Raw genomic sequence first — 13,996 nt, forward strand, 5'->3', positions numbered from 1 at the left:
GCATGTTTAAATCCCACCAATCCGTCTCCTGAATCACAATTTACCTCCTAATTATGACAGTGCCTCCCTGTCAGAGGGAACAGATGGCCAAAACCAATATCATTGTCAGGTAGACCATGCAAACTTGTCTCTAAGGGGATGGGAGCTGAAAATAACAGCAGATCAATAGCAAGTACGAAGTGGAGCATTTTTCCCTCCAGCCTCTGACAGCATGAGCCACACTGCTGGTGTCGGCACACATTTCTGTCCCCCACTTCCTTCCCCACACTCTCTCACACACTCCCCAGCCAGCCAGCCCATCCTCATCCCCCCCATGTCCTAAATAGCCTGCTCTGCTTTATTTAACTGCTCCCCTATCCCATAATGTGTGCTGCTTGCACCTGTCAATATGTTTTGAGAAGTAAATCAGGTAGGAAGTGCAAAAATAGGAGACGGATGTACAGAAAAAGAGAGTGAGAGGAGGGAGGCAGGAGAGAGATATAGCCTTACCAGAGCTGTAATGAAGGGAATCCAGGAATCGCTTGCCTCATCCCACGGTGGCTGCTCATTAAATCCAAGATACTGGGGAAAGGGTTGCAGATTCCATCGAGATGCTGCCCCGAGAGGAGAAAAATGAGATTCTTTAATAGGAAGGATTTTGGAGTGTTGTTAAAAAATGTGGTAAATATGCATGAGGAGAAAGGATCTGATGTCCAAGTCCAGAGCACTTCACGAGTCCTTCGCGTCAGCTGCTGCGAAGCCACATGTGTATACACACTGACACATGTGCTTCACACGGCATGCCGCACACACACACAGACACACACATGGGGAGGGTGCATCCTCTGTTAGAGTCGGCTAGGCTGGGAGATTGAGTGGGGAATGAAGGAGGGATGGAGACGGAGAGAAAGAGAGACACAGCGGAAGGGAGGGGATCCAGAGCAGGGCAAGGTGGAGGGAGGAGCTGCAGTGTGTGATGAGAGACCGAGAGAGGGGAGGGAGGAAGAGGGGAGGAGAGAGGCTCTCCTTATTTCCCCCTCGATCTGAACTGCAGTGTGATCCGCACGTAACGTAACAGTGGGAGCTAATGGAATTATTTTAACCGTATCTCCGTCTGAAAGGGCTGCAGGTGATGCTGAACAGCTAAATGTGACTGGATGAAAGCGAGCACCGCGGAAGCCGTTACAATCAGAGCGGTTTGTGTATCTGAACGCTGAGTAATGAAACGGATAAACAAGCTGGGAAGATGGCTGAGAAAGATGAGAAAGGGGGGATGTTGATGCACCGGGCAGATAGCCAAAGATCCAAACACATCCTGGGTAGGATAGTGCATCGACGGGGTGCATATCAACTAACTTTGCAAACAACTATCGCAACACACCTTATATATAACTCTGGCAGCCACTAGCTCTCATCAGTATCTCCTCCTTCAATCACATTTGCTCAGATACAAACCTACTTGCTAGTCATGACTATAATCTGATATTTCTGTATGACATAGAACACTTTGAAAATCAATGCAAAAGCAGCCATAGATGTTCTCCTTCACTGCGCTTTTCATGCATTTTTACCAGGAATAGTTTCAAAATCCAAGTAAATGTGAGAAATCAAAAGTGCTACGTAAAAGTGAACTTTACTTTTGTCTTGAAAGTCTAACCAAGACAAAATCAGGGAGATAAATGCTTTGTTTTTTTAAGTTCCAACTTCCCGAAGCAACTTTGGTGAAAGCTAAACCGGACCTGATATTTTTATCAGGGTCTGTCTTTGCCCTAACAACGATGCATCCTCCGGTATTGTCCAACCGACCACACACATTGCGAAATATTTCCACCAACACATCCTTTGAAAAGCATAGCGGGCATCCCTTGGCTGACATGACTCTCTCCATATAATCCTACACTGATGATTCATGCTCTAAATCAGCGTACACTTCGAGGCAGGGGTTAAGAGTATGGGTGGCATAAGCGGTCAGGACACCCCACTGCGCTCAGCTTACAGACAGGATTAAGAATCAGTGGTGGATGGATGGGAGGCTGGTGGGTAGAGCTCCGAGGATATCTCTCTCCTCAGCGGAGCCATGGTTGTCAGTGGAAGCCCTTCAGTGATCGAGGCGCTTGGCTGGCCTTAAAGGATGAGGGTGACTGTTCTCTACACAGCTGGCTTGAATGTTATCACTTCAAGTGTGCAAGCTGACAGAAACTGATTAATACACCATACAAAGATTTCTTAAAAACAGCATTATTTTCTACCCTTTGAAGACAAGACGTAACACTTTGTAACAGACTGGCATGGTCTCGGTGATGTTAACCTCACTGTTGCAGCAGTGAAAGCACTTATACTTACTGGCTGTGGATCGGTAATGTCATGACTGTAGATCTGTTTGTTGTGTTGTCTGGTTTTGTCTTGTGTTTTCTTGTATTTGATTTCCATGTCTCTGTATCTTGTCTTGTGTCTTGTTTTTCCATACCCTCATGTGTCCTTTAAGTTCTCCTGTGTATTTTCCTATGTTCCCTCTGGCTCCCTCTGTCTATTGCTTTGTTCCCTTCATGTTCTCGTGTGCTCCTCCCCTTCGTTACCTCACCTGTTGGTCCACCTCACCTGTTCCTCGTCTTGTCATCAGTGTCTGTGTATTTAGTCTCTGTGTTCCCTTCACTCCTGGTCTGGTCATTGTTCTTGTCAGCGTCTGTCTTTGTCCATGCTCCCGTCCATGTGCCTGCTCCTGTCTGATCCTTGTTCCCCACGGTATGTGTTTTGGATTTGAGTTTTGCATTTTGCCTTTTGATTTGAACTTTGCTCTTGATTTGAACTTTGTCTTGCTGTTTTTGGTTTCTACTTTGCCCTGCTTTAATTTGCTACTTTGCCTCTCGCCCCCCCGTTTTGCCTGCTTCTGTTCTTGTGTTCAGCTTTTAAATAAAGCTCGCCTTTTGTTTCCCCTAGCCTTGCCTCTTGTGTATAACTGCATTTGGGTCCACCTTCCCCTTTCCTTAGTCTTCCCTAAAACCCCGATCTGACAGGTAAACAATCTTTAGGTAACTTTCTACTATCTAGCGGGTATAATACAACATGTTCAAATTAGTACATACAGTAAATACAAATAACAACTGAGGCTAAAGACAATGTATGTGTTTAACAGGAATATATATTCAGGTATTTGATCCAGGCCAAAGTATCGTGAAAATTAAAAATGGAACTTATAATGATAATATAGTTAACTACCCAAAGGCTTATTACTACGCCCACTGATGGTTGGTTGGTCGCTCACAGATGTATTGAAGGAAAACTGTATCATAGTTTAATATGTTTATGCAGCGATCACACTCTGTACGAGTGTCTCCAGAGAGAGAGAGAGAGATGTTGTGTGACATTGTGCAAACTTTGTTGATTGTTTTTAACAATTAATTATCCTTGACACAGAGACAGGGTCAATCATAGCCTTACAGTGAATTTAATTCTGCACTTTTCACATTTTACACCTGTAAGTGCTTCCAAACATTACAATTTTCAAGGCCATGGATGTAATCATTTGTAGCACAGCAGTCATCATCAGGTTGAATCCTGAGCTCCAGCAAAGCTGATGGTGCATCTGTATTTTACTGTGAGTAAAATGTCTGATATGTTCACTGTGGAGAGTTTCAAATATGTTTACTGTCATATTGCCATTAATCAAATCAAATCAACCTTTATTTATATGGCGCTTTTCATACAGAAAGTATCACAAAGTGCCTTACAGCAGAAAAAGAGAAACAGCAAATAAAATCAGGAGAAGAAGCTTAAAAGAACCCAACCCTCCCACCCCCATAGTCATGCACAAAGACACACACAAATATATACACACTCATACACACACTCACACCTACACACACAGCCACGCAGACACACAGACACACACACTCACACCTACACAAACGCTAGCTGTCACTACAGAGACATGGCTGGGCAGCGAGACCTGAGGCACAGAGGAAGCTTTAGGAAGCTACCTTTGGGGGGCCAACCACACTGGGAGAGATCCCAGTCCAAGGTCGCAGGGAGCCCCACCACAGAGACCACCCCAACCCGGGCAGACAGGAGGCCCCGCACCAAAGTGCAGAGCCCTCTAGTCGCCCAGGCCGGAACCGTCCACGGGACAGCACCCCCCGCGGCCAGACCAGAGACAACTCCCAATCTGGCAGGCCCCCCTGAGGAAACACTGGAGATTAAAAACTGATAGTCTAAAACAGTAAAGGGTTAAAATATTGGTTAAAATATGGAGGCAAAAAACATGGGGGACTAAAACATGAAAGCATAGAGGCTAAAAGCATGAGGGACTAAAACATAAAAGCATAGAGGCTAAAAACATGAGGGACTAAAACATAAAAGCATAAGAGCATAAGACATGAGAGACTATAAAAAATAAAAGCATAAAGGCTAAAACACAGAGAATAAAACAGTAAAAAAGGATAAAAAGTGCTCTGATTAGCACAGCCTAAAAGAAATTAAAAAGAGTTAAGATTTCAATTAAAAGCCTGGTTAAAAAGATGGGTCTTAAGCCTCTTTTTAAAAACCTCAGCAGTCTCCATTGTGCTCTATTGAGCACATGGATGCACTCCCATGTGCAGGATGTTATCAGAGTAATAGCATAACATGACAATAGCTTTCGACAATGAATACTACAGTCAGATAAATCTATCACTACACACGGACAGGAATTTTGGTGTCTAGGAAATCATGATAAAAAAAAAAATGGCAACACAAACAGCATATGTGGGGAGATGCACGCTCATTTTGAGGGTAATAATTGTAAGAAGTAACATACACAGATTTAAACTTTTAAATTGTTTTTGATTTATTTTTGATGCTGACAAAAAAAAAAAAAAAAAAAACACATTTTAATTCAACATTTCAAATCAGTGCCAAATACAATGGGCTTGGATAAATAATCCTTACAATTTTCATCTGCCTGTTGAAGATTTAACTTGCATCGTATTGGGTGGAGGCAGAAAACTCAGAAAGTTTTTGCTTTTATTCTGAGAGGAACGTACCAAATTTAATGGCAAATCTAATCAACTTCTAACTTCTTGAGGCATTTCACCAAAGAACAAAAATATCTTGATTGGTGCAAGAGGAAACGTTATCAGTTCATCAAAATCAGTATGCTTTCTGAATCTCTGCACAAAACTGCATAGTAATCCATCCAATAGGCATTGCGTCAACTCCCACTTCTACTGCCAGACTTGCAGCGTCTCTTACCTGTACACTAGATGTCCCGATCTGTGAATAGATGGTTTGAACCGAAACTAACAAAACGTGACCAAAATATTCCTGAAGTCTCCTTTTATTGTGAGAATTGTAGAAGCAATGAGTCTGTAACCTTGTTACAAGAGTATTGTGTGTTATCAGTAAGAAAAGCTAGTATTTGCGCCCTGTGGGTAGCAGTAAAGAACAGGCTCCAATGGATGTTTATGTCAAGATGAAAGGTCACGATAACGAGCACTCTGAGCACCCTCCGCTCCCCCTCCCTCCAGCCCTTGCTTGTGACATATTGTTGTGCATTTCTTCTCCTTGGCCAAGTCAGATAAATAAGTTGCCATACAAGTAATGACCAACGTCAGAGCGCCAGAGATGAGAAATTACTTGTGAACACAAGAGTTAAAACACAACCTCTTTTGGTACTTCATGGTCTCTGTACTCATCGCCATAGATGGAAAAAAGTTTACATAATTTTTCCTGTTTTCATTCAACAGCAATATAAAGTTGCAGGGTGTGGAAGTGGATATGTGCTGTGCGTACATTCTTTTCAAATAGCTTCTCTATTTGTCTGCAACAGACAGTTGTTCACAGTTGTAGGTGACTGTGTTTCCCCATCCTACTGTCTCGAGGCTGTCTCGTCCAACCTAAAAGCTGGCGACCGGCTGCCGCGGTGTGTTGACTTTCTGATAAACCACTCTCGTTCTATGCCAAATCTTTTGCTTGGCCTTCATCCTCGCATCATCACTTGTCCCATTCCCTCAGCCAGTTCGTGATAGTGACCAAAGAGTAATTAAATTGTAATCTTTCAAATGGATATTAACTATGGAGGGTATACTGTCCCCAAATCTGCTGTACTGTCTTGAAGGTGGAGATTCATGAAAGAGATTATGGAAGATGGGAGGCAATTCAGAAAGGAACTTCACAATTTCGAATGCATTGTTTTCAACTTCTCTATCAAAAGTTGCTATTAGAGATGTATTCAAATAATGAAGACTTGTTGATAAAAATGACTCACACGCTACTTTACCAGGACACAGTGTTAGTCACAGTCAGTGTATTGTGTGTACAGTAATGGCCAATAAACAACACGGCAAACAGTCATTTTCAATCTGTGTCTGAGGTCAATATTTACTGATAGTCCTAAGCTTGGATGTTGGATTGGTGGTTAGTTGTTGTTTTCGTCGAAGTTTTTTTGGGTGCGTGCTGCCATTGACAGACCCGCGCATGTGGCACTGAATGATGCCGTTTTCCTTCTTTTTCTTCCCAGAAGTTACAGTGAAACATCCATAATGAAGAAACGTTGCACCTGCAGTTTCTCTACGTGACGCAAACAGATGCTTCTGCAGGGCTGGCAGTCACAGCCAATCATACGCGGCCATGAATTATTAAATCGTACATCCAGCAAAGCCCAGACTTTTTGTCCATGCACACAGAATACAGTCCCAGCTTTCACCGGAATCCAAGCGTTTGCTCTTGTCCTTGTTTAGCATTCGCGGCGTGGTCCCCCGGGTAACGCAGGCACAAAATCGTGGCTCTGTGCATGACAGCATTTCTCCCTTATCAACATCATTGTGACCCCCAAGAAGCATTCAGCCCCTGAATTTCCCCACGGTACACCCAGTCAGTGTAGCATATGTATACCCGCGTCAAGGAAAACGGTGGAATTGATGTGTGTGCGTGCCGATTGCTTCAACACCATTACAAATTGCTTGCGCTCAAGTAATCTGTTGTGTATCCACTTCAGACCTGAAAGGGGAGGCTTACTGCTTTGAATCTTCAGCAACATAACGCCTGTCATCTATAGTCGCTACTGTCGGTCATAACATGCACGCACCTACGTGGAGAATTGTGATGAACCTGTGAGAGTATACACTATTCCCCTAAAAACTCCTACCCCTGTTTTGTAGGAAATTTTGAATCGCTCTAACAACTAATAAATGTGATAGCGCTTTACATTCAGGCCTGTGTAATAGCAATAGGTAATACTGAATAAGGCCCTGATAATATGCTTATGAACATTAATAAGACTACATCAGCATTAATATTTGCGTCATATACATGTTTAGTCACTCAAATCGAGGGTCTAAGGACAGAGGGTGTCGTTCACTGTACAGATTAGTAAAGCCCACTGAGGTACTGTGTTGTGAATTTGGGCTATAGAAATACAATTGATTTGGATTTAGATTTAGATTGTAAGACGATTATAAGCACTTAAATGAAACTGGCTGACAGTTTAGAGAATTCTTAAAAAAAACAATGAGTTTGCGTTTAATGAGCTTAAATCAACAAAAAACGCATAGTGAAGGTTGAGCAATGACTTAATAGGCAAGTTAGTTAATAGGGCTGTAACGATACACCAAACTCACGATTCGGTTTGTATTACGATTTTTGACCCACGGTTCGATACAAACCTCAGTTTTTTTGTAATAAAATTAAACATTGTATTTATGTAACATTTCAATAACTTCTGTATATGATACTCATCTGGTAGTATCAGAGGCAGTGTTGGGAAACTGAACCAGTGTGAATGGATGTACCTGCGTGTATACAGGTCCTTCACTCAACTTCATACAGAGAAATGTCCCACAAAGCAACATTTACATGACCAAACAAAAGTAAGGCAGTAACTGTAAATGTCTTTGGCAACTTATATGAGGAAAAAAATGCAGATATATGTGAACAAGCGTCCGTCCTCCCGCCTGTCCTACCGACTCTTCGTCACATTTCTGCCCGAAAAACATTGTCTATCCCCGGCAAAAAAATTTAACTCACCAAGTGTTTGTGATGAAAATAATCACCGCGATGGTCAGTACTCCCCACCAAGACGTCAGTGAACTTTCCCCTGGAAAAACAGCCTCCATCCCACGAGATTGACAGGGCAGACACTGGGGAAACACCTTGAAATAACGCCTACGTCATCATCATGACGTTACCGTCATGCCTCTTTAGGAGCCGCAGCGCCGGCTTTCTGTGTGAATTCACGGCGGTTCATCTTTGGAGATGCTTCGCTCTGTGTGAATCACCATCGGTGGAGAATTGGTGATCCACCTGTGGTGTTAATGCGGCGTCTCTGTGTGAAAGGAGCTACTTATTATTTCTCATATGGCTGGACCTGGACAGGAAGTTGTGTCGCGATTCTGCCTTCTCACACAGCGAGACAGGTTTGTGGATCTGAGTGTCGCAATTTCGGTTTTGATACGTGTGCCATTACAGCCCTATTGGTTAAACTCAACAAATGTGTTTTGTAATGCTATTTCAGACAATTATGTGAAACTCTCACAACTTCGATCAACATTTTCAACTTAGTTTCTCTGAAGTGCCTATAAATGTCTCACAATATTCCAATAAATGTGTTTAGCATGCTATTATACAGTCTTTTAATGAGAATATGCATCTTATAAGGACTTATAAGGTGAACAGTGAAACTACAATCAAATCAAAAGAGGTGCTTTTTTTCGTTAAGCGTTTCTTTTAGATTGGAGGCATTTAAGGTACAGTTAAGTCATAAAGAAGCCTCAGCACACTTAATACCTCTTCAGCTCCAATGTATAATACAAATAAAAGTACACTATTTTAAGTTTCCTGATGTACTTGAATTAGTCATATTCCTTTATGCTTACCCAGCAGCTCCGGGAAATATGATTATTCAGCACATACCTTTGGCCCTATTACCTTTTGTAAACTTTCTTTATACTACTTGTGTTAGCAATGTCATTGTTTCTCTGGTGAAACAGAAAAGAAAAAGAGATTTAAATAAAGGACCAAGCACAGCCCCTTCTTCTCCCATTAATGAGCATGGAATCCAGAGTCGATGGAAATGTTTTGGGTCTAATCCATCAAAAAGAGCAGAAATCCCACCAAGTCATCAAGGAATTAATTGAATGCCGGTCGTTAGTGTTAGCAGCTTGCTATGCGATCAAACTGGCTAATGCATTGTCTATACACACAAGTCAAAGTAAGTAGGGAACACTTTATTTACTTTGCATAACAAAGTAGAGCAGAAATTATTATTCAAAGCAATTTTTGATCAAGGTTGTTGTAATTTCAGTCAAATATAGTTGCAGGAACAGCATGGCAGCTCATAATGTATCCAAACATATTCTGACATGTCGCTGTTTATTCTAGAGGAGGCCTTCACATAGGATTAGGAAAGTTCAAGGGCATTGTGATCATATGCAACTACTGTAGTCACAATCCTTTAGAGAGAGGTGAGCCCTCATTACAGGTTTTCTAAGTATGTGAATCAGAAGCTTTCCTTGGTCTAACACTAGCCAAAAATATTGATGAAAAGATTCTTCACTACCCACCTCTCATTTTACATTATATTAAAGGAATTCGTTGAGCCTTTGCCTTAAAGTAAACACAAAATAACAAATCCGTTCTCACCTCAGAACCACAACACAAACTAACTAACTGGTTGTACAATCAGTTTAATGAAATAAAATATCTAATTACTTGTTGCATATTAGATTTTTGTAATGGTGTAATGGTAAAATTACCATGGGTCATTCAGGTGTCACCTAGTTTTAGCAGCGTAGAATTAGGCAGACAGTAATAAGCCACTTAGACTGATGTTAACTAACCTGCAGTGAACACTACTGGAGCAGCGGTTTGTTTTTTTTGTTTTTTTAACACAAATGAGCCTTTGTGTAACACATGTTAAGGTCATGGCGAATGTGAATTTATCAGCCCAGTCGTGAGACATGAAGCCAAGTGATTTTGGGGCCTTTGTATCAGAAACCTGCTTTGCAAGATTCATTCTGTTGATTGGGTTGGAATTTATGATCACTGCAAAGAGGAGCAAAGATGGATCACTTGAAACAATGTTCAAATACAGGAGCCCAAAATGCACTGATGACTTTATTTTTTCTCTGATATATTCTTAAGGTTTGTGATGTTCCGGCAATATTTGCATTATTTGTTTGATTCATTCAGATGGTGTGCTGACGATAAGCAGACAGTGAGGGTACCACTTCTCCCACTATTGTTTCCAATATGGACATGATGGCAAACCCTCCACTGAGGTAGACAGCAGTGTGCCTACCTCGGCACTCATATCACGGCTCAGCTTGAGACCATGTTGTCCAAAGAAACAATTCTACAAAAAAGAGCTGTAATATCTAATTTTTCGGGTTGTGGCAATCATGGAGTAACATCAGTTTTAAAAGTTTGGGGCGATGTCGAGATTCAGTTCCCGTCAGTCAGTACGGCAGGAAGAATCATTCATATTGTTCGTTCGATTTTTCGTTCAGTCGCGTTTCTGTTACAGCGTTGTTTATCTGTGAATCTTGTAATGCACAGTTCTGAGCTCTTCGTTCTCAAACGATCGTGCTAACGGTCAACATTACACTGTAGTTCAAGGCAAATACATAGCTGCAACTTCATGATTATGTGTACTTTTAGACAACATAACAGTGGATAATGTATATATTCACCTTGACATTAAAAAGACATGTACAGGGTGACTGACTGACTGACTGACTAAACGAGAACAATGAGCTACAAACAAAATAAAATTGTTTTTTTTTCATTGAAAGGTTGCTATGCTTTCTCATTGGCAAAAATCTGACGACAGTGTCCTAGACTCAGCATACAATTGGCTGGCTCTCAGTTCTCTTCACCACTCTGATAACTAAACAGTGAACAACACAGCGACTAGTCTGTGATAACGAAAGAACGAACGAGAGAGAAGTGAAACGTGGAATCAGGTCAGTTTGTTCGGGTTAAAGAGTTGTTCCCTCGAACTGATTCGTTCGCAAACGAGCCATCTTTGGTTTGGGGAACAACTCCAGGCTGAAAAATAATGTCAGTCATGTTGCTACACATTTTCTCCATATAAAAGCTACAATTCTTCCTGTTTGGCTACATCATGAGATCAGAACAGTGGCAGGCTAAAGTGTTCGAAACAGGTTGTTGACGGAATCAGATGTAGGTACACATGATGGCAGAGTTGCACCCTGCTGTCACCCAGTCACAATAAAGACCATCAGCTTTGCATGCTGAAAGAGACAGTGGTAGCAGCCTGCTGTCGAAAAGCACTTAGAACGAGCATTTCCACCGATGGCCAATGTGCAGTGCTCAGAAGAAGAGCCTTTTCTATCTCCCTGTTTATACCAAGTCGAAACACATTTTCATTCCGCTAGCCACCAGCAGTTTGAAACGCTCTGCGAAACAGTAAACACAGAGGTGACAGGCATTTTCAATGGCATCTCCAATCCAATTCACAATCTGTTTTAAAATGTTAGCTGCTGCAATTTGTATTTACTTTATTAAGATTTCAGGCCTGGCTCGTCTTTATTGGCCGTGTTTTGTGCGAGGACAGCTAGCAAATGTTTCCTGCTGAATCCCATCCTCAGTTTGAACAACCATCTCGACTGTGATTTCCTGAAGAAATATCTGTTTGAATCAATTTTGGAAATAATGAAAACGAAAGCTTTGTTTTAGCCCCGGCTCGAGTGATTTTGGGTAGCGTTAGTTTACTCTTCCAGGGTGTGAAAACAAACCCTACAGTCCAGACATCTGGCCCGGGCTAATTCCTGTCTCGATGGCTGTGTCCCCCCCACCTCAGCTCCCTCTCATTAGCTTGACCTCTTACCCTACAGTTTTAATAATCCACAATATCACTACCCCTAGTGACCCATGCATATTTATAAAGCCCTCATTATGCCATCACTCACAGTAATCATTATCCTGGGGCCCATTATAGCAGGTTTTTGGCACTATACACCGCGGGACTGTTTTCCAATAGGCACGGCACAAACGCGTGTGCTTGGCAGACTCTTACACCTTGGAGGAACACGGGGATCACGGGTGGGAATGAAGAGTGACAGATACATATACTGCTCTCCAAAAAAACAAGCAACATATTATACTAAAATAATCTGTCTGGAAGAGCGGAGTGGATGAAATCATGTAGCTCGCTGGAATGACTCAAAAGATGAAAAAAAAAAAAAATCTAATAGGTGTGGTGCGATTTCATCTCTTCCTGCCTTCAAGGACTGTCTCCAAGGTGGTCTTTCACATTCTTGTGTTCACTTTCCAGCTCAATAACTACACTAACAACCCTCTCTCTCTTTGTGCTGCTTTCATGTTTGGCTCATTTTGCTTTTAGCTGTGTACCATTCCAACTGTTTTTTTCTGTAAGTCAAAGATACGATATCTATTGTTGCTCCCCAGATCCGTCCTGGTGCTAATATTGTTTGTATTTGTATCAGTATGCGTCATCTGATTATGCCCCTCATTTGAGTCTGTTCTGCTGTGTTGCTTGCAGCTGTGCTACTGCTGGCCTGCTGTTACTGATTCTGCCTTCTCTTGTTCTGTGTTGTTATACTTCGTTTTCTTTGTTTGTTCTCTGGCTCTTGCTATTGATGTGAACTGCTTCTTTATCCCCACACACTCTTTGCTTCACAACATGAGACCATTGCTGAGTTTCGCTGACTTGAATCAACCTGTGTTTGATTCATGTGTACCAGTTATTGGACTCAGATAACCACCTTCGCTTGCAGCTACTCCTAGCAGAATTTGCACTCTTTTTATCAAATAGGGTAAAAGTTAAATTCCAATTGGTTGATCGGCCATAACTGATCAAACGGCTGATCAAATGTCATCTTTGCAGTCTGCACATGTGGGACAAAATATTTGTTCAACCAATAATTCAGTCGTGTCAGTCGCCATCCCAAAGTGTCAGTATTTGACAAGTTGAGAGTGAGACTCAACAATCAAAAGTAACTTTCATGTGAATCATACCTTATCTGACCCGAACGAAGGAATTGACCCGGATAATCACTTCTGTTTCAACATGACTGGGAATTGCAAGTATTATACTGAAGTTCAATACAGAGACAGCGCTGAGATGGACGGGAAACTGTCTCTAATTCACTTTAACAGCAGGAGTCTATATACCAACTTCGGCCACATCAAGGAATACCTAAATCACTTCAAAACCCCTTTCACCATCATTGCAGTGTCGGAAACATGGATTAATGAAGACAAAGGCACAGATTTTTTCCTGGATGGATATAATCTTGTAAAAAGTATGTACATTCAATCGTTGATCAGTACAGATTAATATAGGAGGGTTGATAAAGGTCAGAGGCACGAATCAACAGACACTGTGCAGACACTGTGTTGAGACGGCATGTGAGCATAACAAATACCATTCTGTACCCAAACAATAAGTTGAACCTGAGAAAATTGTATGGTCCAAGGCCAATGCCAGTTGTACATAGCAGGATGTTGTTATAATGTGTATCAACAATGTGAGATAACTTAGGTACAAACACTGTGACACTACTGTGAGTTATCACAAGTTCTTCTGAGCTGTGAAGAACTCAACTAGCCCTGTAAATTGGCACACAACAGTAGACACACATGTAATCTGTATGTACTGTCTAGAGCTTGAATTCAGCTCTGTATGCTGCTGCTGTAATATGTTTTGTCAAAGGTCATAACAAAAGAAGTTGAAAAAAAAAAAGAAAAGAAAATGTAAAATGCAAATGACAAGAAAAGATCAGGATGAAGATTTTATCCTGTGGGTAATGGGGGCGGGACTTGATAAGCTTTGGCTTCTCCCGCTTTTCCCTTTCGGCCATGTGTATTGTATTATTTGAACAATGATGAAATGTGATGTTTATGAATTGACATGCCCGAAATAAACAACATAAATAAATAACTTTTTAGAGTTGCAGTATTTCTGAAATTTGGAAAAAGCTAAAAAAAAGTTTGGCTATTGGAAGATAGCCAAGCCACCCGACTGAAACATTAGCCAACATCAGGAAGAATAAATTCAAAA

General features: G+C 41.5%; 1 protein-coding gene across 1 annotated transcript in view; it reads right to left on the bottom strand.

Moving 5' to 3' along the window:
• The window catches only part of lingo1a (leucine rich repeat and Ig domain containing 1a), a 144,250-nt gene extending 143,331 nt beyond the window's left edge, over positions 1 to 919 (bottom strand). The window contains exon 1 of the mRNA XM_030426455.1: positions 490 to 919. The gene's annotated coding sequence lies outside the window, so the exon portion shown is untranslated. The remainder of the gene's footprint in view (positions 1 to 489) is intronic.
• Positions 920 to 13,996: the final 13,077 nt, after the last annotated feature.

This window comes from Sparus aurata, chromosome 8 (assembly GCF_900880675.1).
Source record: "Sparus aurata chromosome 8, fSpaAur1.1, whole genome shotgun sequence".
In the NCBI taxonomy this organism is placed as follows: domain Eukaryota; kingdom Metazoa; phylum Chordata; class Actinopteri; order Spariformes; family Sparidae; genus Sparus; species Sparus aurata.